General features: G+C 34.0%; 1 protein-coding gene across 2 annotated transcripts in view; it reads right to left on the minus strand.

Annotated features, from left to right (window-relative positions):
• Nucleotides 1-24,352, minus strand: part of DACH2 (dachshund family transcription factor 2) — a 670,017-nt gene that overhangs the window by 526,240 nt on the left and 119,425 nt on the right. The window lies entirely within an intron of this gene.

Below are 24,352 nucleotides of genomic sequence, written 5' to 3' on the forward strand. Positions count from 1 at the left end.
AAACCTAAGTCCTCAAAATATGAAAATAATGCAAGTAAACATTGGGGAAAATCTCCAGGACATTGGTCTGGGCAAAAACTTCTTGAGCAATACCCCACAAGCACAGGCAACCAAAGCAAAAATGAACAAATAGAATCACAGCTTGTTAAAAAGCTTCTACACAGCAAAGAATACAATCAACAAAGTGAAAACACAACTCACAGAATGGTAGAAAATATTTGTAAACCACCCATCTGACAAGGGATGAACATGAATAATAGATAAGGAGCTCAAACAACTCTATAGAAAAAATTTTAATAATCTGATCAAAAATGGGCAAAGTATTTGAATAGACACTTCTCAAAAGAAGACACCCAAGTGGCAAACAGGCACATGAAAAGGTGATCAGCATCACTGATCATTAGAGAAATGAAAATCAAAACTACAATGATATATCATCTCACCCCAGTTCAAATGGCTTATATTCAAAAGACAGGCAATAACGAATGCTAGTGAGGATATGGAAAAAAGGGAACCCTCGTACACTGTTGGTGGGAATGTAAATTAGTACAACCACTATGGAGAACAGTTTAAGCTACCATATGATCCAGCAATCTCACTGCTGGGTATGTACCCAAAAGAAAGGAAATCAGTATATCAAAGAGATATATGCACTCCTGTGTTTGTTGCAGCACTCTTTACAACAGCTAATATTTGGAATCAACCTAAGTGTCCATCAAGAGATGAATGAATAAAGAAAATGTGGTACATATATACTAATGGAATAGTATTCAGCAATAAAAATGAATAAGAGAGCCTGTCATTTGCAACAACATGGATGGAACTGCAGATCTTTATGTTAAGTGAAATAAGCCAGGCACAGAAGGACAAACATCGCATGTTCTCACTTATTTGTGGGATCTAAAAATAAAAACAATTGAACTCACGAATACAGAGAGTAGAAGGACGGTTTCCAGATGCCAGGAAGGGTAGTGGGAGAGTAAGGGGGATGTGGCGACAGTTAATGGGTACAAAAGATATAGAAAGAATGAATAAGACCTTCTATTTGATAGCACAACAGGGTGGCTAGAGTCAATAATAAATTAACTGTACATATTTAAATAACTTAAAGAGAGTGATTCAATTGTTTAAAACTGAAAGATTAAGTGCTTGAGGGGATGGACACCTCATTCTCCATGATGTGCTTATTTCACATTGTATGCCTGGATCAAAACATCTAATGTAGCTCATAAATATATATACCTACTATGTACCCACAAAAAATAAAATTAAAAGCTTTAAAGGTTAAAAAAACAAAATTTCAATTTAAATGATTCTAAATCAGTATCAAACAATAATCAAAATGTAATTCCCTGTACATGAATTCATTTTTGAAAGAAAAATAGCTGAACATAGTTATGGAATTAACTTTCTGTAATTTAAATTTTACTGAATTAAAAAGAAGTTCTAAGTTTTATAATAAAGTTTGTGGTATAAATCCCTTGTAGCATATTGCTTCATTATATGTAAAACAGGAGAAAATAATTAAGCAGCTGTTGCAATACATTCTCTTTCATTCTGCCTATTTAGTTCATTTAGTTCTCTTAACCCTGGCTTGCAGGGATCATATTCTCTAAAATATGCCGGTGGAAATGTGCAAAAGTCAAGTGTCTCATTTACTTTCACTATGTTTTGCTATGCTACTTTCAATACCCTGGGCCATGTGATTTCCTCAAGCTTCAAATCGTTTTGTATTCATTGAAGATAACTTTATAGTGACCTTTTTTATTGTTATTCACTGTTTTCATTAATTCTTCCTCCAACACTCCCAATTGTATCAAACATGCCTTCACTATCTAAATAATTTAATTGTTAACATACTTTAGACTTTAACGTTATTAGCTCATTCTAAATAAATCCTATGACAAAGTTACAACTTAAATCTACCAAAGTAATGATGCCCCTAAATCTTTTTGGCTAGTAATATTCAGCCTCAGTGGTCAGTTTTGCAATCATTTTCATAAAGTTTTGGAACCAGGCCTGGATTGAAATTGCTTCCTATCTTGTTCAAAATTACAACAGTCAAAACACACAATACATAGGTCTGTCTCCCAGTACAATGTCGGCTTCCTGCATTTAGAAGAGTGCAGTGATTCATCAGTAATTTAACCTATAGATATTTGAAGGTTGGAGAGTATCTCAAAGGGACTGTTGACCTTCAGCAACTGAAAGAACTAGAACTCCAGCCTCAGTCAATATATATTTATCTTTCTGTTGGGACTATTACAACAGTGCACGAAATGCTGACCTTGAAACTTCAAGCACCGAATGCATGCAAATAATGTTCCCTAAAGGAAAAATATAAAAATATCTAAATAGGATATCTACATTTAAAATGCACATTCTGTAAAGATCATAGAAAGTACTCTGAACGTTCAAATAAATTCTAAAGGAACAAGCATATTATTTCTGTGATCCACTGGTTTGCTCTTAAATGTGAATTGGGGTGTAATCCCATTAGACCAGAATGATAAAATTTGGAAAAGCAAAGTATTGTTTATTTTCTGAAAAGTTACTAATATCAAGAGCCTGGTTTGTTTTCTGGTGAATGATTTTTATTCCCCACAAAACCGTAATGCTATAGATCTCTCAAAAATCATCATATCCCATATTGACTACATTTATATCAAACCACATTTGTTTATCTGGAGAAAATGTAGGTGGTAATATGCTGAAACTCTTTTTAATAATTTTTTCATTTTGTCTGATGGAATATTTGCTTGAAAGGAAACTTTTTTTTTACCCCAATTAGTCATAGTCTGCATTCTTGTTAGGAACCAGGGGAATAGATGTACTCTTTCAGAAGACTAAGTAAAGCATTACTAAATATGTAACAATGCAAGTGTGCTAAACGTAGGTCAGAAAGATTCAATTAAAATATAATTAACAACCAGTAAGTCATGCAAATCCTAAGAAAACTGGCTGGACATCCTATTCAAATAAAGTGTGAGATTTCATAGGAAAAAGGCTCAGTTTAAAATAAACAAATAGTAAATTAATGCATAGAGTAAATTGAACATTAAAGATAAATAGGGACTTCTGGGAACAAACATCTAATTATTCATGGTAAAAAATACATAATTTTTTATTTCTACAATTTTGTTCTTGTGAAATGTACATATAGAAAACTGGGGTACTACAAAGAGGTCTATGAATGGAAACAGAAACATGAATACATTTCAAAAAAACTATTATCATATAATTGGTTTGTCTATTGAGTGGCATGGGGTCATTTGCATGTCTCCCATTTGGTTGTCATCTTTCTTACAAAGGAAGGAAACAACTTGGGAAGAAGGGAAATCTCTTTGGTGGTCCTATCAGCATTAAAAATCTTTAGATTTCCTTCCTCCCAAAAATATAACTACAATGCAGTCAACAGATACAACATAAACCAAGAGGGCCACCGATTTGCTGGTATATTGATTAAAAGCTACATTATCCCATTGAGAGATCTGATAGTATTTAAAATGTTAGAGAAATATTTTCTTCATTAAAAAAACAATTTTCAACTAATCTTATTATATGGAATCATCAAGTAAACCTTTATAGGGACTTGTTTTCTCTGACGTAGACCACCTCACCTGAGCTGACTTCTAAATTGATCCATACAATTCAAATCAACAGGAATGTAACCTTAGTCCCTCCTCAATGTGACTAGTTTTGAAATTTTTACTTTTCCTCAGAAAGAACTAGAGACCTCTCTATTCCTTTCATCAGGTGTCCAATCTACTCCAATCTAAAATTATCTTAGTAATGCTCACACAAAGATGTTTTCTTCATGGTTGTTTTTTATACAAAGCTATTTTTCTCATCGTTGGTGCTGCTGCTGTTGCTGCTGTTGTCTTACCTGTAAACTCTAGCTACTTGCAGGGAGTGTGAGGCACTGCTACCCTTTAGTTCTCTCTGAATCCAAGTTAAATTTTGTTATCTTGACATTTTTCTCATTTTTCTCAAAATTCCCTCTGTTAAAATCGTATATTTACAGCACTATTCACAATAGCAAAGATATGAAATCAACCAAAGCATCCATCAACAAGTAATTAGATAACAAAAATGTTATACACACATACACACACACACACACACACACACTCAAAGGAATACTATTCAGCCATTAAAAAGAATGAAATCATGTGTTTTGCAGCAACATGGATGGAACTGGAGGCCATTATCCTAAGTGAAACAACTCAAAAATAGAAAGTCAAATACCACATGTTCTCACATAAGTGAGAGCTACATAATGTGTAAACATGGCCACAAAGTATGGAATAATGAACACTGGAGACTGGGAAGCATGGGGAGCTGGGCAGGGGGTGAGGGATGAGAAATTACTTAATGGGTACAATGTACATTATTGAGGTGATGGATACCCTAAATGCCCTCACTTCACCACTACACAATCTATGCATATAACAAAATTGCACTTGTACCCTACAAATTTGTACAGATCAAAAAATATATTTAGTGTAGTAGGCATTATTTGAGGAAGAAAAGTTGGAAATACACTGATCCTTTTATAAAACTATTTTAACAAGGGCATCATAAAAGTTAAGGTAACCTATTTTAGCTCTGGCATTAAAATTTCTTGATTCTGGGAGTAGAATGGAAAGTTTAAAAATGCTTTTATTAGACCCAAATCAAAATGTACATTTTGGAATGTAGTGTTTGTTCCTTACTGCTTCTACCATCACCAAATTCATTTGCACCCCCATGGCTGTGTTCCTTACTTCTCCCTGCTCAACCAATTCCTACTCATCTTTCATGTCTCAACTTCTTTACAATTCTCATCTTTAATAGTTCCATCGAATATAACATTTATTGAAATTCTGCTATGAGCAAAGTATTGCGATAGAAACTAAAGGCAAATATATTGTAGAAAAAATTGTATTATAATATTCTGTATACAGAAAAGGAAAAATCAAATCTGACTATGTGGATTCATGGAAAAGATGGAATTTGAATTTGCCTTGAAATATTTCAAATAGAAATTTAAGCAGGGAACACTGAGGGGCTGCCCTATAAGGCTGAAACAACAGCATTAACATTGTCAGAGAGTCAAACAAGCTAATTCTTGAAGAGCCTTAATGGTCCTCTCTTTTATCAATCTTTCTCCGACTTCCTGTAGCACTTGTTCTCTATAGTACATTATTTGGCACTTATTTGTTATAGAGTTGCTGTGTACTCTATTTTTTTTGTACATCTTGACTCTTACAAAAGACTATGAGTTCTGTAAGTGCCAAAATGTCTTATATTTCTTAGAAATTTCCCATACAATATCTTGTATAGGGTGGCCACATAGTCGACAACCAAGATACAGTTAATTAACTGATGGATTTAAATGAAAGATATTACAGATGTCTATCTAAATATTAATTTATTTTCTTTTAAAAAGAAGTGATTTCTCCCTCTACTGGGGACCCACCAGCAGCCAGAAAAGAATATCTGCATTCACTCACATAATAAAGTGAAACACAGACGCAATCTGTACACTCTGAAACCAGATGGAGACACAATATTTTATATTAAGTCTACACCCTGTCTTTCCATTATCCAAATACAACAATGCATTTGGCAAGAGCAATTATAAGTAAATTAAAAGAAAAATTTCTAAGATCTGTAGAAAATATAAAGGGTGGAAGGTTTTGATAACCTGCTTGTGACTTTGAAGCATCCAAATCAATGACTATTGAGGAATTAACCTCATAAAGCTTATAAAAAGTCTGGCATGAAACAAATCCCTCCTCTATCTAACCATATCTTTTCATCCAAGTGACGTCTAAAGGTGCTGAAATACTACACTTGACTCATAAGTCTTTTGTAGAGCGTGAGCTATTCTCAAGTGTGTGTATGGAGAAATGTACTTGATGGCCATTGCCTTATTTTCCCTTCCACTTGTTCCATTCTCAGAAGTTCCCTGCTATAGTCTCAAAAAGCAATCTATGTGTTGTCTCTTTTCTATATTTAATATCAGTGTAGAAACAAAGGCATTACCATTCAAAGTCATATTTTGTGTCAAAGTCCAAAGAACAGAGTATTTGCTTAGGAATCAGGAGAACTAGGTTCCAATATCTGCCTTCAAAGCTCAGCAAGTCACTCAACTTTACTCTGACCAAAACACAACCATTTGGAAACGTGGATTTCTACAATCTGTATGTATCCCCACCCCCAAGCCAAGTCAACCCAATTGAAAAATCATCCGAATGACAAAATACATGTAAAAGGTGGTTAACTCTTTAGGAAAAAAATACATAATTAAAATATGAATGTTATCTTAGTTTGTTTCCTGCTTTGAGGAGTGGGTGAAGAATTGTTTTCTATTCACTTTTCTGAAAGCCTTATACTTCGAACCAGTCATCTTATTAGCTTAAAAATGTTATCCTTATTGACAATAATAGTGAATATATAAAACCAAACAGCAACGCCCTAAAAGCCTCAGAGTACTTTTTAACACAAAATGACAAATCTCAAAGAACCTCATTAGAGAGCAAAAGTAGGTTCTAACATGTCATTTCTATGTAATATTTGTTTCATTGTAATATACTTCTAAGTTTCAGCCCTGCCTTTGGTAAAAGGACATGCCAGATCCCAGGAATGGAGGTTAAAATAATAATAATGATATACCTAGTCAATTGTTGAGTTCTTTATACGACTTCTTCAGAAAATTTCCTCCCTGCCCTTGAAGAACAGCATATTCTCTTAAGTGTGAAATTTGATTACCTGTATTATCAGATCGTGCACTTTAAAAAATTGTTATACTTCTACCTGAGTCACTAAAATACAAGCCAGTGGACTGTCCCTTTATGTGATGTGTAGAATTTAGCTGTGAAAAGCTCAAGCCCAATATGTTAGTAGGCTAAAGCGCCTTCAGCAACACTTATAGAGTAAGTCCTCAAAGTTGTCATCAACAGGTTCTTAGAAAGTTGGAAAATGTGGTACATATACATAAAGGAGTTCTATCCAGCTACAAAAAATAAAGAGATTTTGTCATTTGCAACAACATGGGATAATACTGGAGTTCATTACGCTAAATGAAATAAGCCAGGCACAGAAAGACAAACATTGAGAACATCACATGTTCTCACATATTTGTGGGATTTAAAAATCAAAACAATTGATCTCATGAACATAGAGAGTAGGCTGGCTACCAGAGGCTGAGAAGGGTAGTTGGGGAGCAGGGAGGGGTAGATAGGGATGGTTCATAGGTACAAAAAAAATAGTTAGAAAGAATGAATAACACCTAGTATTTGATAGCACAACAGGGTGACTATAGTCAACAGTAACTTAATTGTACATTTTAAAATAACTAAAAGAGGGTAACTAGACTGTTTGTAACACAAAGGATAAATTCTTGAGGGGATGGATACTTCATTTTATAAGATGTGATTATTATAGATCGCATGCCTGTATCAAACCATCTCATGCACCCCATAAATATATACACTACTATGTACCCACAAAAATTAAAATAAATTGTCCAGGCTCGGTGGGTCACACTTGTAATCCCACCACTTTGGGAGGTTGAGGCAAGCAGATAGCTTGAGGTCAGGAGTTCGAGACCAGCCTGGCCAACATGGTGAAACCCTGTCTCGAGTGAAAATACAAAAATTATCTGGGCGTGGTGGTGCCTCCTGTAATCCCAGCTACTTGGGAGAGTGAGGCACGACAATCGCTTGAACCTGGGAGGCAGAGATTGCCGTGAGCTGAGATCTCACCACTGCACTCCAGCCTAGGTGACAGAGCGGGACTCCATCTCAAAAAAATAAAATAAAATAAAATAAAATAAGTTTTTAATGAATGAAAAAAAAAATTTTAAGATTCACTTTTGATCTCCCATGTGGCATTGGTTAAGTTGCTTTGTGTTTCTGTGCTTCATCTGAAAAATGGAGATGATTTTGAGACCTAGCTCAAAATTTGTTGGGAGGCTTAAATGAGTTAATAGGTACAAAGGACTTAGAAGAATTCCTGGCACATAGTAAGCACTCAATGAATGTTAACTATTATTTACTATGATTACTTTTTCCCAAAGAACACAAGGAATTTGAGACTGTTATTTTTTCATTACATGAATTAAACAATTAAGGAAGCCTGTTATATTATGGCACTTTGCCATATAATAAAATGAATTTAACCTAGCTCTTTTCACACACAAAGTTGAAATCACTAAACTCCTTGAAGGAAATTTTTTTCTTAGGTTTTCTAGTGATCTTTTTTCTTTCCTGACAATTTTTCTCATCTGCTGCTGTTCTCTCAATTACAAACACATAGACATAAAATAACTAGCACATAGTAACAGAAATTTTGGTGTCAGAATTTTTTGATGTCAGAATTTAGCTAGGCAGACTGATGTTTATGCCATTTATGTAATGAGAAGTTCTTTTATCTATATGACCCATGCAGCCAATGTATAGTGAGATTTAGGTCTATAATGAATGGAAGTATAACATTTAATATCAGAAAATGGGGTGGGAGGGACACTAAGCCTAAGCCAGGATTGATTTTAAAACATGCAGACAATGAAGCATGAATAATTTCTATTTGTCATATTACTGTGATTACTTTCTTACAGTATTAATAGTATAGGAATCATAGAATATTATGGCTAAGAAGGACCTTAAAACCATTGATGCTGACCACATCGTTTTACAAATGAGGGAACTGAGGGCTCTAAAAGATGAAATGAACTGACCAAAGACACACAGACTGCTGGCCCATGCAAAGACCTACAAATCCATCTTTGAGAGACATTTAAATCATTAGTCTTTATATTAGGTACTGATTTTCAAGAAACTAAAGATAACATGAATGAAAAAGCGCAGGACAAATCAATAGCTTTTGAAATTTCCAGAATTCGAATTTTCAGATTTTGTGTGTAAAATCTCCCAAACATAAAATTCCATAAACACAAAATAAATATTTAAAGAATCAAGACCATCCTCAGATGCTTATTCATATTTATATAGATTGTTATATTCACATATTTCTATATGAACATTTTTCTCATCACTATAGTAGCTTCCAAAAAATAAGGCTATGCTCACTAATCTCTATTTTCTAGCACGTAAGCAATACTTTTTAACATTTAGATGTTAAATATTCAGATAATTGCATACGTGTACATCTGTACACAGAAGACTTCATCCACAGTAATGAATGACGTATTCATTTCAACTCTTACAAATCAACAGCACAGCTAGTCGTTGGTGTAAACTCATGATCATTTGTCAATTTAAAGATAATCAAATAATTTGATTAAATGGATTTAAATCTGGCTTCAAACATTGAGCAAATATAATTTCAAAAGTATTCTGACATGAATCAGTATGACGATCTCAGACCATCTGAATTATTTTTTTATCCATAAAATATATTAACTATCAAAGACAATAGTTCAATATTCTATAAAACATTTCAAAAAGATAAATGTACATAATTAACAAATAGTATTAATAACTGATAGTTACATGGCACTACTATGGAGCAGGGACATGTTTTATACACTTCTAATGTGTAGTATAACTTATTTTTCATAACTCCACAAGGAAGGGACCATATAACATGTTAAGAAAACCGAGGCCCAGAGAAGTTAAGTAACATGTTCAAAGTCACACTCATAGTTATCTGCAAAGGTAACACTCAAAACCGGGCAGTCTGATTCAAGAACCTACAAACTATTAGATTATGCTGCCTCCAAATCAAGCTACAAATTTTCATGCAATATGTTGCATGAAACTTTGCATGAAGACACGGAATAGATAAAACTATATAGTTTGACAGTATCAATTGCCACTATCTTATAATGTTTTTAGAATGTCAGTTTTGCAGTGGCCTTCAAAATTATGCAAGTCTAATTTCTTCATTCTACAGATAAGGAAACTAAAGCTCAGGAACTTATTGTTTTAAATCATATTGTTAACTACAGTTGTATGACACCCATGTTTCCAGCACAGTTCAGGTAAACTGAATATGAAAGTGAAATATAATAGATTGATTCTAAAACAGTGTTTCTCTGTGTGGTCTCTGGATAAGCAGCATGGACATTGCCTGGGAACTTGTTAGAAATCCAGAGTCTCACTCCTATCCCACACCTAGCAAATCAGAAACTTTGGGGGTGGGGTCAAGCAATCTGTGTTTTAACAAACCCTTGAGGGGATTCCGAGGCATGATAAAGGTTGAAAACCACTGTTTTTTCTCTAAATTCAAGTAGTTATGAACAAGCTCATTTTGTTGGTTGAAATTCCTTCAGTTTTACAGAGTAAAAAAGTAGCCTCTTCGCCTACTCCTAAAGGCACAAATCATATATACACATACACACACACATACACACATGCACACACATATTATCTGTATTACACACATAAATAACATGATCATACCTATAACTAATAATACTATCTACATAATACACAGATGTGATGTTATTTATGTGTATTTTATAGGTAGCTCTGCCATATCCCAGGCATGTGTCCATTCCAATCTCCACCCTTGCCTCCCTTTTTGCAGAAATCTCTCCTCCACAAAAGTTTCACCTTAAGAGAATAAAATGCATGTCTTTTTTCCTGTGATCTTAGCATCTATGGAATATACTTTAACAGGCACCAACTCTTTCACAAGATGCAAGAAGAAATAGGCACAATTAATATTCTCTGATTTTATAGTATGTGCAAATATTCAAAATGTTTATTCAAAGATAATGTATGCCCACCAGGTTTCCTTTATTCAAATAGTACTTCTTGAAAAACTAAAATATAAAGTCACTGGGATTATGATTCAAGGACAAATGAAAAAGAAAAACTAATCACTAAAGAATAAAAATAAATAATGTTTTCTGTTTTTTAAAACTTTCACCCTTTACCTGTGCTCTATAAGAATTGGTCAGCACTGAAAGGGGAAAAAAAGGTGACAACAAGCCTTTTAGAATACAAGGGGTGATGTTAGTCTTTTAGGAATATAATATAATGTGTACTATTGGAGTTAAATATATATGCTTCCTTAAGAGAAGATCACTTACACTCCAGGAAGACTGGGAGAATCTTGTTTCGCCACTCATCTGTCCCGCAATAATATCAACTATATGTATTCATTTATAAAAAGAACTGCTTCTATTAAACCTTGGAAGTACAAGGAACTGCCATATCCACTCTTCATAGTATGCACCGATTTTCTGTATATTTCAATGCTGAGCTTATGGTTAGAACTTGTAAGATGGCTTTGAATCTAATGGCCACGGAGATCATGAACCCCTCCCAACTGCCCATGCATCTTTAGGGCTGAAGATGTTAATTATAGTCCTCTTGTTATCCTACCCCTAGGTTTGTACTTCAACAAAAATGATAAAGGATGTTTTCCACAGAGACCTGAGAACTTGGGAATTATTTTTTTTCAATCCAAAAGAAATCAATTGATTGGCCTTCACAGTGAGGGACAAGTCTATATAGCACAGTGCCATGAGCTGTGAAAAAGGAGCCTAAGCCCATCAGTTCTTTCATAACACGACCATGCCTCTCTTTCAATAATACTGTTTATAATACAAAAATAGAAGTATTGGGAAAGATTTTGCCTTTTCACACAGACAGACACATGTAGTAAGTAACAGAGTTGGTTCAATTATAAGACAACAGTTTTGTAACATCTTTAGGTTTTTAAAAAGTCATGAGATTGAACTACCCATTTAACCTGTATTGGGCAGAACTAGTAAAGATATCAGCCTTTTAGTATAAAGGATACAACCCTACAGTTTCACAGATACTAATTTTGAATATCTTTATACTATCTATTAAAAATGAGTTTGCAAACATTATTAAACATGTAAATAAACTGGTAATTGAGCTGGCTTAACTTATCTGAGAGAAAAGGCTACTTAAAAACTTTCCCACAATAAGTGTATGCATGTATGTGTTCATTAAAATAGTTTCTGACAGCTGCCAGAAAAGAGCAATTCAAGTTACTAAATGTACATGAAAAATTATAACTTTAAAAAATATCCTGTCAAACTTTTCATTAATTCAGAACGTTCTCTCCCAAGTGCAAGTCAGTAATTTGATTTTACCTTTTGTTTTTTTCCTACAAATTTGTTAGTTTTGCTCAAACCTAGACACAACCCTCTAGATAAATCCAGTTTTTCAAGTTGCTTGCAATAACTAATTCAGAGAAATATTTTAAGCATGCATTATACATAAATTATAGACAGAAAATCATGTGGCTAAAAAGGAAAGTAGAAGAAGATTCCTCAGGTTTTTAAAAATATTACTCAACTACCTATGACTTCTTCATAAAATTATACTACAATTGGCATGTAACTAACAATCAATTGCCTCTTGAATTTTATATCCAGAAGATCTAAAGGAGATGGAAGTTTTAGGGAAATGAGGGAAGAAAATAAAGCTCCCTTTTATCCAGTCTTAAAGAGGTATACCTAATTGTTTTCTGCATGCCTTAAAAAAGGTCCCAGTCTAGGTTTCTACCTGATGTAAACCCATTTGATTTGTACTTAGTGAATAGTCATGGGTGCTCATGGGTGAGAGAAGTAAACTCTTAGATTCACACAGAGAAGAACAGCACAGACAATGGCATCCTGCTGGCAGCCTGGAAGGAAGTTAAACATTCTTATTCAATGACATCCCCAAAGTCAAGACACCATTTTTAAAAGCAGCTTGAACAATCACAAAAAGGGTTTTTCTCTTACACATTTTATTTCTGACCTTTTTCTTTAAAAATAAAAACCTTAATATTCAATAAAATTCAAGAAAAAACACATCCACTCCCACTCATGTTGTTGATCTACTTCATGTTTCCAACCTGAATTCACACATATGGTGCATTTAAATAAATGCAAAATTTAAATAATTAATCTGCAATGCTGTTCTTCTAATACCATTTGTTAAAGCTATGTTACATAAGTTAGATAAAGCCCATTTTAAACGCATTGGTTACTTAGGTGATAAACATAAGCAGCAAATTCACTTTTCTAAATTGCCCCATATATTATATTTAATCCTCCTTCTGCAATCACCAGCACTGAAGTACACATTCATAGCTGCTTTCTTTTGACATGGTTCTTTTATTACTGTCTCTTTTCCTTACATAATGTCCTGAAGCAGCTGGTCTATTATGATGATGCTTTTTTCTCCTTTTTCTTTAGCGGTTTTGCTAGCACAAAGAATTAAAATGTACTTACCTTCCACTGCTTTGGCTGCAGCTAAGAGTGCTTTCAGTGCATATGTCTGGGAATGGGATGGGGGGAGTTTTAATGTGGAGGGAGACTGAGATTGTTTGTTTCTTTTTATTTCTGAACAATGACATATTGATATTTCAGATAATGAATCATTCCAATTTGTTCATCCCTGCAACCAATGGTTTTAATTTTCATGTGCAAGTTGCAAAGTCCATTTTGTTAGAAGCATTTGATAAAATACTCAATTACCATTTTTTACACTGTAGTTCAACTGCTTTGCTGATAAAAGGCTCCAGCTCAGAAGATAAACTGTAGGTAATTCCTGAAGAACAAATGTCAGAGGCGGCATACAATGAATGGCATTTTTTTTTTTTTTTTTGGAGCAGATTATTCTATCACCAATGTGACAGGGTGGTTCAAACATTTATTTTGTTGAAAATGTCATTTAAATATTGTTTGACACCTGCTCCCTGTAGTCATCTGTTCATCACATTTCAAATTCAAGGGATTTAAAAGTGAGATTTAACTTTATGTCCAGTAAGAAAAGAGAAACTCATCTACAAACCAAGATAAGAATACACTGCTGACATATGCAAATTATTTAAATAAATGGAAATGCAACTGATTCAGTTTTGTGGATCTATATGGGAGAAGACTATGTAAGCTTCAGCACCCTCTCCTGTCCTTAGCTTTCAAGTGTTTATTTTTCTGTTTGTTTATTTTGTTTTGTTTTGAGACAGGGTCTCCCTCTATTGCCTAGGCTGGGGTGCAGTGGCAGAATCATGGCTCATGGAAGCCTCAGATTCCTGGGATCAAGGAATCCTCTGTCTCAGCCTCCCGAGGAGCTGGAACTACAGAGGGATGCCACCAGGCCCAGCTAGTATACGTTTTTTCTTTTATAGAGATGGGATCTTGCCATGTTGAACAGGCCTGTTTCAAACTCCTGGCCTCAAGCAATCCTCCCACCTCAGCATCCCAAAGTCCTGGGATTACTGGTGTGAGTCACTGTGCCTGGCCTCAAGTGTTTATTTTTGAGACCATATTTGAAATCTGGCCAAAAATGAACCCACCTGTTCATACATTAAATTGTCTTTTTCTAGGTAATCTACTGTTGAAAATAATCACTTCACTCACCCTACTTCAACTTTCATCCATACGCAAGCTCTAGGTGGCATTAATCATTGGCTGAAAAGACAGCTCACAGTGCAGAAGGCTATAACAAGCTAACTTTTATTAAAGGGGAAGGAGCTTATTTTATTGACCTCTATTTGCTCAACTTGGAAAGTTCCTATTAGGTGCTCAGCAAGTGGGGACGGTTATAATTTCAAGTATGGGCCACAGAATGAAATGTACTCCACTAACATTTTTCCTCCTAGAAATTCCTCTTCATCTTTCACTCCTAGTCAATCATTTTTGGCAGTTTTAAGTCCATTACATTTTCACTGTGAGTTTTAAATGGTTAGAAGATGTCTCCAGATAAAATCAAGCCTTAATCCCTGCCTCACTCTTTGGAAAGCAGCAAGGCAGTAGAAAATGGAGTCAAAAAGGAAGAGGATAAGAGCCATCAGGGAAGAGGAACTAAAGAACTGACTTTTGAAATTTTCTGTTAGCTTTACTACCAATTGTTTTGGTGCTACGACTTTATTTTTCACTAAATCTCCCTGCATTATATCATTAGATTACCTCAGGGATCCAATGCATGTCGTGAATTTGCATACTACCTTCACTGGAAACATGTTTTAATATTTCTAGTAAAATTATAAGAAACTGCTGCATTCAAGAAAAATGCTGAGACACCACTGAGTAAAGAAGTGTGAAAAAGTGTGAAGATTTACTCACCAGTCATTTAACTCTTTAGCTCCTAGAACTTTTCTGAAGCACTTGGGAGCTCTGAACATGTGAAATAGCTGGATTTGAACCACTGCAAAAAGGCAATGCAGGCAATGGAAGTAATCAACTCTGTTGACTTAATTAAAATTGCTAAAATTACTGGAAGCATCATTTAGACTGGGCAACGTTAAGTAAGAGTTGAACCAACGTTGCCAAGGTTTAAGATGGAGCATCCTGGATTAGACCCTCCAATTTTACTTTTTGGGATACTTTACGTGCCTCTGCAAACACATTAACTCCATCCCTTAATAGGAGACACCGTGATGTGAAAGAAAAAGTAACTCCTTGGAGCCAGACCCATTTGAGTTCCAATCCTTAAAAAATTGTCTCCAGAGCAAATCATGTAGCCTCCCAGAGGCTCAGATTTTGCATTTGCAAAATAGATTTAATCATGCCCTATTGATGGGGTATATAAGGATTAAATGAGATCTTTGGATTTTGTAAAAAGGACTTGGCAAGTAAGTAAGAGGACTTGTAATAAAGTAGGGATTAAACAAATGCATATTGTACAGATTTATTAAATTAAACTTACAGTTCCTGGGGTTTGGTATGATTTCCAGTCACTAGAATTTAAGTTAAAAAATTCTGGTTCTTGCACTAATTGCTAACTCTAGTGGCTTGAAAAAGTACATAGGTAATACAAAGATGTCCCCAAAGTACTTTACCTATTCAGAGAACCTAGCTCAGGGGCCTGTGAAAGTAATCCACAGTCCTTGCTGAACTGTCAAAAGAAGGTACATTTGTACCTCTTCATAGAGGAGGTTATTGAGAATATCAAATTTGTAGGGCATGATCTTCTCAAGAAGAAAACAAGGTCAATCTCCCAGCACTAAGTTAAGTATTCTCCACAATAACTGCTGTTGCCATTTACAGGCGCAACATGAAGTCAGTTTGAGGACCACAAGTTGCTTCAGGAATATTACTGTATCTAGTAAGTTTTATCTGGTTTAAACTTATGGATTAAATCCATAAGTTAATTAGTCATAAGTTCGATATTGCAAAAAAGGAGTATAGACAATGTTTACCTATCTTAAATAGAATTTTTTGAAATATCTTGAAAGCAGATCTATGTCCACTACAAACTTGACAGGTTTTCATTTCATTATATAACATAGCCTATTTTCATCATTCAGACATATCGATATTTCTAAAAAAAAAAAATAAGCAGTAAGAAAATCTCCTTATTGCAACCTATGTTTGACATTGCATCAATATGGCCAAGAATATCTAATAAATCTACATAGATAATGGATAAGAAGAGGATTTTAAAAATATGAGGGCACCTGTCATGAGGAAACAAGGCCAATTAACAGAAGTCAGCTAAAAAAGATTTGTTTAAAGATTCTCAAAGTTTAATTTAAGTTTTATCCAGTCTTAAAAATGTATTATGATCCTCAACTTCAACTCACTTCAATTTAACAAACATTTTAGTTCCTACTATGTGCAAGACACTATGCTAGCTGGTTAATTTATCTCCTCCCCTACTTTTAGAATTATCACATGCAATCTTCTTAAAAATCAATTATTACTTTTCACTTGCCTCTCGGAGAGTATTAAAGGTAATGAATCATTGTGTTTCCGAACCTTTCTTATTTTCCCCTCAACACCCTGTAGTTCAATACAGACACCATCACTTCTCTGCTACTATAGTGATTCCTTTTGTCTTGCCTGAAACAACTACAGGACAGACATTAAAAACAATCTATATCCCCATAAATAACTGAATAAATGAATCATGAAATTAATATGTAAATTGTGTGTTTAACCTCTATTTATACAGCACTGTCTGTCACCATGTTGTAAATCTAAAACTAATTGCAAATTCACAACTCTGCAAAAAGAACACTAAGGAAAAAGCTTGACATATTTATTAACTAAATGTTGAACTACATTGAGTAAGTAATTAACAGTCATGCCAGAACAGGGAGAGAAAATTATATTTAAGCACAGATGTCACCTGCATGAAATGGCTAAAACTATTTTAGATTAGATTTTGATATTAATCAAAGAATATTGCTATTTAATTTTTGACAGGCAAATCTGTTTCCATTTATTCATGTTTCCATCAAGCATTTCATTTTTAAATGTTCATGTTACAATCGTCCATTTGTCTCCTTAAAGAAAAGGAAAGAATCCCAAAAGGTTACATGACAATAAAAACCTACTCAAAAGTTAACCAAAGTCTCCTCAACTCAGCACATTAGTAACATTTTATATTTGACATATGGCTAAATACCTTAAAATAGACAAATTCTACATGTATTTTTATGATGTACCTAATAACACTATTCAAATATTTAATGGGTCTTGCCACCACTAACATGGGTACCTTCTGAAAAATTATTTCATTCCTAAAGAACAAGTTGTTCAAAGAATACAACTTTGAAGTTAAAGATGGCACGTAAATATATACACTGGAAAATGTATTAAACTAAGTATTCTTATCCCTTCATGCATCTAGATCATTAGTTTTAAGAACACAGTCTCACAGCTAGCTTCTATATTTCTAACGTGAGTTTCCACTAAGATACTAGATTTAAAAAGCATAATGCGTAACTTAACCATAGGAAATGGTATTAAAATACTTACAATAGATAATAATCTTGATTGCAATGAAAAATAATCACTTATTTCAATTGATATTGTACATGCAGATGAGAGGCAAAATGACCCTTAGCCTCTGACTTCGCTAACTAATTCAATCTGACTCACTGGTCACATTTACGAAGGGTAAAAGAGAACAGATTTTAAATTTAACTAATGAAAACTGTTTCCCAGAGTTTTACACTTCAGTAAGCATTGTGTGCTTTCAATTTCCTCACATCTGGGAAGTTTAGAATATACCTGAATACTTTCAAAAAACCTAACCTGCAAAGTCAAGCTTAAAAAATATACAACTTTCTGATTTAAAAAACTTAAAAAGAATTGTATGATGGTGAGGAAATCAATACTCAATTCTTTATTCTGAAAAATATTTTTGTCCAATATGCCAAAATGTCATTATACACAACCATCCCTATGGATGGTTTATAGTGAGCTATCCACATTCTCTTGCCGATTGTCCTAATAACCAATGACATGTATTCTTAAAGGAGCAGACTGGAATTAGTATATTGCATATCTGTGAGGCAGAATTTGTCTGAGTTTAAGGCTCTCTAGCCTCTATCCAATCTGTATCCATATCTGTGGTGATTCTAACCAAACTAACTAGAGCAAATTCTACCATCCCAAGAATCCTGAATAGAAAAGAAAGAGAAAGCATCTTAGCTGACCATATCAAACAAAAGCAGAAAAAATAAAACCATAATGACAATATTCTTATATAGTTATTGTTATTAGAATGAATTAGACTGCAATAATCAGGCATTTTTTTTCCTTTGCTTCTTATATATTAAGAGCAACAGTTGGAGGCCGGGTGTGGTGGCTCACGCTTATAATCCTAGCACTTTAGCAAGCCTAGGTGGGAGGATCTCTTGACCCCAGGAGTTGGAGACCAGCCTAGGAAATATAGTAAAACCCCATTTTTACAAAAATACAAAAAAATTAGACTAGCATGGTGGCATGGGCCTGTGACCCCAGCTACTCAGGAGGTTGAGGCAGGAGGATGGCTTGAGCCCAGGAGCTGGAGGTTGCAGTGAACCAAGATCACACCTGTCTCAAAAAAAATTTTTTTAAATAAAAAAAAATAAAGACTTGGTTCAAAATATCTCACTCCCTGTTCCATATGGTCTGTCAGCTAGATCCAATGACAGAAATAATTGAAGGGATGTAAGAGTAAGAAAGAGGAAGACCATTTCTTAGAGGAAATGGCAAGATACTCCAAAAGTAGGTTACATGCAATAAGGCACATAATGAGTTTAGCATATTGCCTAGAGCATAATAAGAGCCTAACAAATGTTTAAATATGATGACAAAAGTGATGATGTTTAAGATGATACTAACAACACCTAAAAATACAATTTATATGCCCATCAACAGAGTGCTTAAGGATTTTATATAAAGGATCATTACAGTCATTAAATAGCATATTTCTGAAGATTATTAAAAAATCACAAAAGTATTCATCACACAATGTTAAGTGAAAAAAAGATGCAGAAACGTATAAAACTTATGATCCTAATGTTTAAATAAATATGTAGATGTGTACATAGAAGAAATGAAGAAAGATAATGCAATACCTTTGGATTATGTGAATATAGGGGATTAATATTTGACTTTACACTAATTCCCAAATGTTTTCTGACTTATATTTCACTTTTATAAGCAGAATATACACACACCTATATACACACACACCTATATACACACACACACAAAATGAGATGGAAATCTAATCTCTAAACACAAAAAGTCTCATACCTTAAATAGGCAGTTCTCAAAGGTTTTGGTCTTAGGACAGTTTTCCATCTTATTTATCAATTCATTAAAAATAAAATAATAAAACCATTATCTATTAACATAAATAATACATTTTAAGACAAGGTAACTATTTTTGAAAACAAACAAATAAGCAAAAACAATATTCAGTGACAACAATGGCACTGTTTTACATATTTTGTAAATTCAAAAGACAACTGAATTCTCTTCTACGTTCAATCGGATGCAGTATGATGTTTTGGTTGAAGTACAGGGAGAAAATTCAGTCTCACACACATGTGTACTTGAAAAAGAAAAAGGAGGGACTTATGGAACTATTGAAAGCATCTCAGGGGCCTCTGGGAGTACCCAAGATGGTAGTTTGAGAACTGCTTCCTTAATTCAATGCATTATTTTGTGAGAAAATTTTTCTTTTATTATAATTCTCATCTTGGACATCAGTGTCATGTCTGTCTTCAGAAGAAAGTTATGTTTTGCTATTTTGGTCAAAATAGAGTATGTAGAGAAATACCATGCTGCTCTTCCAGAAGATAAAATTTGTTATTTTATTTCTGACTAGTATGATGATTAATTAATATATAGATCAATTAGTATCTTCCCTGATGTTCTATATGTTTCCCTAAAAGAGGTACCTCACTTCACATCATGTGCTTTTTTTCCCACTAGTTTTGTTTTTTATTATATTCCTTTTTAAGAAAATAAAAATCCCTATGCTAACTTAGCTTGCCCAGTGACACATTTTATGAGCCTAAAGCTGGAGTGCTGGATGGAAAGAAAGAAAAATGTGGTACTCATTTCCACCTTTGCCAATAATCTTCATGTGGGGGTTTGGGCAGTTTCTTCAATCAACCTGTGGCTAAAATGATAACAAATTTGTAACCCTTCCCATGTTATTAATTTACTCTATATATTTTATTGGAAATTTTTTGTGTGAATTATGTGTGTTTCCTTTAGTTTTGTTTATTAAAATGCAATCAGATTTACAAACTTTGTGATTTATATAGGACTTCACTAATATCATCTTAATGCAATAAAATATTTTTTAAATAATCAGAGAAAGGTTATTTTGTTCCCATTTACTTATTTCCAGTAAAAGACAAATATTGGCCACGTAGGTTAACATAGACTGCTCGGAAGGAAGAGACTAACATTTTTCAACTACTTACTACAGACACGGTCCTGTGCTAGGTTCTTTTTACATGTCATCTTCCAGTTCACTGATCAGGAGACCTACACTCAAAGAGGGAAAGTATCTTGCCTAATATTGCCTAGTGAGTTATATGTAAGAGCAAGTTGGCCAGAAATCAAAACCTAGGTTGTACAGGTTTTACTACACACTCCACCTTCTTCTAACTGAATCTCATCCCAGCTCAATATATCTTTCATTCCAAACCAAAAGTGTAAATCTATTAATAGTTCCAATTTAAAAAACAATAAGAACCAAGTTATATCAAGAGACATATAGAACTATTACCATAATTTACGTATTCTGTATGCTAAGATGAGAAGAAATTGCCAAAAGGGAGCATTTTCTTCGCCTCCTGTTTAAAATGGAGATTGGCACTACACTGTCTGTTCTCCCGGGAGATTTATGTTAAAGAGAAAAAACTTTTTCCTACTTTTTTGTTTTCATCTTTTCCTTGTCTCTGTCCAACATTTCATTCTGGAAAGGAGAAAGAGCTGCTCATCTCAGTGGCAGGAAAGAACAAGCTTCGATTTATAATATGCTAGGATCCCATCACTGTGATAGAGCAATCTTTCCTTTGGACATCTCTCCATTACTGAAGCTGATACCTTCCTGCCCTGATGCCACTTCAGTACTGATCTGTCAGTCCCAACAGCAGGGCTAATGGCACCACCTGCCCCTATGTGCATTTTTCAACTTTATCTCAGAAAGCTTCTTTTATGGGTTATTCTTTAAACAAATAGTAAAAATATACTTTCTGCAATTTTTGTTTTACAAACCTTCTCTCTCGCATGTATATATTTGAATATACTTAAGCATGATATCCTAGGTCCATTTGCTTTCCCTCTTTCCCTTTCTTATGAGTGCTTCTTCAATTCTTATGAAACACAACAAAAAAAGTAAGTAGAGAAGCTTCATTTTCAGAACACTGCAGAAATAGTGAACCAAGAGATGGTTGAATTACTAGCAGGAAGTCACTTCAATAGATGCAAGGATCCTTTAATTAAAGCCTCCTTGCTAGAACTAAATTTCATTCTTAGCTGTCATTTTTGAATTTGGTACATGACATAAACTAGTTACTGAAATTACTGTTTTAATTGCTTTACACAAAATACTTCAGGGCATACAAAAAAAGAGAAAGAAGCATCACATGAAAATCTCAAGTTTCTAGAAAGGTAATAAATAAGAAAAAAGAAAATATGAATAGACAGTAACTCATGTTTAGGCAGCCAGCAACAATTCTGAAGATTTTATTTGCCTTACTATGAAGTAGGCATAAGAATATTAATGTGACACTGTTACATCTCTGTAGGATGATCTTTAATACATGGTCAAATTTATCTAAACAAAACATATTAGAAATTATTAGCCAATTGTCAGAACTCCAATTTCTCTATGATCTGAAATGTAAATGCCATATGCAAAGAATATACTTTGAACAAAGCTGATCACCTAACAAGAAGTTTGATGTTCCCCTTATGCCCAAGGATTGTTTCTGGAGCTGATTCTTTTTAACTTAATATTCCCTGATTGATAATATCCATAGAAAACTTTTAGAAACCCAATACATCTTACAAAAATATTTGTGAAGATTTAATAGATTTTTCTATAAATATTAGAAGCTTATCAACCAATGTGTCAAAAGGTACAAATAATATAATTGGAAAATATCTGTGTCACTTCCTTTCTGGCATCATCTCCCTGATACAGTAAGCATAAAGAATCCAATCAGATGTCTAGGTAATTTACAGGGCCTTGTAGATGTTGCCTTTCTTTATTCTTCTCTTATATCCCAGAGTTTCCTGGTTTTCAAAATCCATCTAGTTCTTAAACCAATGATGAATGCAAACACAGGGTAAGGCAAAAATAATTTTCCAGACACAAATAACACATTCTTCTGGGAGTCACATATTATACCAAGCTCCCCTAGAATTTCTGACCTGAAGACATAAAAATCTATTATTTAGGCCTTTGGTCAAAAATGGTTAGAACTTTGTATGCTAGAGCTATTTAGATAATAAATCTGAATCTCACTAGTCTTGTTGAAGATTTTTAAAAATTGTTAAATTTGCACATCAACATGCAAAAAGGCAATACGTATTGATCACTTGAGCAATAGCAAGATAATAGAAGGAAATTTTGGAAGCAGCTTTTAAGAGGTGATAAGATTGTCAACGGAAATTGCATTGAATCTGTAGATTGCTTTTGACAGTATGGTCATTTTCACAATATTGATTCTACCCACCCATGAGCATTGAATGGGTTTCCATTTCTTTGTGTCATCTATGATTTCCTTCAGCACTGTTTTGTAGTTTTCCTTGTAGAGGGCTTTCCCCTCCTTGGTTAGGTATATTCCCACATGTTTTATTTATTTATTTATTTATTTATTGCAGCTGTTGTAAAAGGGGTTGAGTTATTGATTTGATTACCTGCTTGGTCACTGTTGGTGTATAGCAGAACTACTGATTTGCTTACATTAATTTTGTATCCTGAAACTTTGCTGAGTTTATTTATCTGTTCTAGGGGCTTTTTGGAGGAGTCTTTAAAGTTTTCTAGGTATATAATCATATTATCTGCAAACAGCGACAGTTGCACTTTCTCTTTATCGATTTGGATGCCCTTTATTTCTTTCTCTTGTCTGATTGCTCTGGCTAGGACTTCCAATACTATGTTGAATAGAAGTAACAAAAGAACTAGAAAAAACAGTCCTAAAATTCGTACAGAACCAAAAAAGAGCCCACATAGCCAAACCAAGACTAAGCAAAAAGAACAAAGCTGGAGGCATCACATTACCTGACTTCAAACTATACTATAAGGGCATATTCACCAAAACAGCATAGTACTAGTAGAAAAATAGACACATAGACCAATGGAACAGCATAGAGAACCCAGAAATAAACCCAAATACTTATAGCCGACTGATCTTCGACAAAGCAAAAAAAAAACATAAAGTGGGGAAAGGACACCCTATTCAACAAACGTTGCTGGGATAATTGGCAAGCCACATGTAAGAGAATGAACCTGGATCCTCATCTCTCACTTTATACAAAAATCAACTCAAGATCGATCAAGAACTTAAATTTAAGACGTGAGCCTATACAAATTATAGAAGATAAAATCAGAAAAACCCTTTTAGACACTGGCTCAGGCAAAGACTTCACGACCAAGAAACCAAAAGCAAATGCAACAAATACAAAGATAAATATATGAGACTTAATTAAACTAAAGAGCTTCTGCATAGCCAAAGAAACAGCAGAATAAACAGACAACTCACAGAGTGAGAGAAAATCTTCACAATCTATACATCCAGCAAAGGACTAATATCCAGAATTTACAAAGAACTCAAACAAATTAGCAAGAAAAACAAAACAATCCCATCAAAGAAGACTAAGGACATGAATAGACAACTGTCAAAAGAAGATATACAAATGGCCAACAAACATGTGAAAAAAATGGTCAACATCACTAATTATCAGGGAAATGCAAATCAAAATCACAGTGTGATACCACTTTACTCCTGCAAGAATGGCCACAATAAAAAAAAAATTAAAAATAATAGATATTGGCATGGACGCAGTGAAAAGGAAACACTTCTATGTTGCTGACGGGAATGTAAACTAGTAAAACCATTATGGAGAACAGTGTTCTTTAAGATTCCTTAAAGAACTAAAAGTAGAACTACCATTTGA

Source organism: Theropithecus gelada, chromosome X, assembly GCF_003255815.1.
Source record: "Theropithecus gelada isolate Dixy chromosome X, Tgel_1.0, whole genome shotgun sequence".
Taxonomy (NCBI): domain Eukaryota; kingdom Metazoa; phylum Chordata; class Mammalia; order Primates; family Cercopithecidae; genus Theropithecus; species Theropithecus gelada.